Below are 1,329 nucleotides of genomic sequence, written 5' to 3'. Positions count from 1 at the left end.
TCCAAGTCTAAGCTCCTTCGACTGTAGGCTTTCGGTTTGTTGAGGTCCAAAAAATCACAGCACCCAAGCCCAAAGAAATAAGCACAAGGGGCCATGAAAAATGAAAAGAAATGGTAAGCCCAAAAGGCTTGAAGCCCAAAAACATAAAGAGAAAAGACAAGCCTGGAAGTTTATGAGAAAAGAAGAAAGAAAAAGAAAAGAAGTCCAGATTAGAAGATTGAAGAATTACCAGCGTAAAAAGAAAGCTGAGTCAGGATCCTCAGAGGCTGTCAAAAGGCTCGGGATCCCCAAGGCGTGTAGCACAGTCAAGAAAGGATTAAGACAGCTCAAAGGAAAAAAGCCAAAAGAACACAAGAAACAGAGGATGAGCATGTCCTTCATAGGTACCAGAGATCCAACAAGAAAAGAAGAAAACCTGGAGTGACTTCTCATAGCGCAAGTGGACAGTACCTCGGGGAACCAGAATGAAGGGGAATAAAAAAGGGAGTAGCAGCAAAGGACTTTCGAATCGGCAGAGTGAGATTCCACACATTTGAGAAAAAAGTTAAAGAAGAAGGACGGCCAAAAGCTGAACCGTGAAGAACGTGACCTCAGCGCACTCCGAAATAGGTAGTCAGCCATGGACTTTCGAAGAAATAACACTAAAAGGAAGAAAAGAATGAAGAATAGGGAAAACTGAACCTTCCAGGCGATGGGCACAACACAGACTCTGGTACCCAGGGGGCAAAACAGGGAAATCAATAGTTCCCCGGGACTCCAGAATAACACTATAAAAAGGGGGGAAGGATTGCAAAAAGGGGATAGAGAAAAATTTATAACAGAATCATTGCGAAAGTTCTGTTGAGAAGAAAACTTAGAGAAATTAGTAAATTACTTCCCGATATCCCAGAAATAGCCACTATAGCACAACTCGGATTCAAAAAGAATCAAACTTTGCAAGTCTTAGAGGCTTGAATAGCCATCTAAGACTGTAATTTTTGAGCTTACTTGAACCTTGTACCACGTCTAAGTGAGCACACTGTAATCATAATAAAGAAAATTCAATGAAGCATTTCTTATTGATTTGAGGATCCCTAACCATTACTTTGTGCATTTACTGTTTGTTTTTGTATTACTTTAGCTATTTTGATTGTTGTTCAATACAGATATCCTCGTTTGCTAATTTATGTGTATTGTAGGAAGTATGCCCTGTGCACCACTTAATTCTTAAACAGCCCTTTAGTTGTGGTGAATCAAAGTCCAGTCCACCAAACTACAATTATTTGGCCCAGGATCCTTGGGCCTGAGTGCTAGAGAAAAAGCACTCTCACATTTTGGCGACTCCGCTGG

At 40.9% G+C, this 1,329-nt stretch overlaps 1 long non-coding RNA gene across 1 annotated transcript in view; it reads left to right on the top strand.

Moving 5' to 3' along the window:
* The window catches only part of LOC126726677 (uncharacterized), a 2,664-nt gene extending 1,584 nt beyond the window's left edge, over positions 1–1,080 (top strand). The window contains exon 2 of the long non-coding RNA XR_007656026.1: positions 1–1,080. This exon is cut by the window's left edge and continues 12 nt beyond it. This is a non-coding gene — a long non-coding RNA (uncharacterized LOC126726677).
* Positions 1,081–1,329: the final 249 nt, after the last annotated feature.

This window comes from Quercus robur, chromosome 5 (assembly GCF_932294415.1).
Source record: "Quercus robur chromosome 5, dhQueRobu3.1, whole genome shotgun sequence".
NCBI lineage: Eukaryota > Viridiplantae > Streptophyta > Magnoliopsida > Fagales > Fagaceae > Quercus > Quercus robur.
Note: the sequence above shows the minus strand (reverse complement) of the source record. Positions and strands in the feature narration are given on the sequence as shown.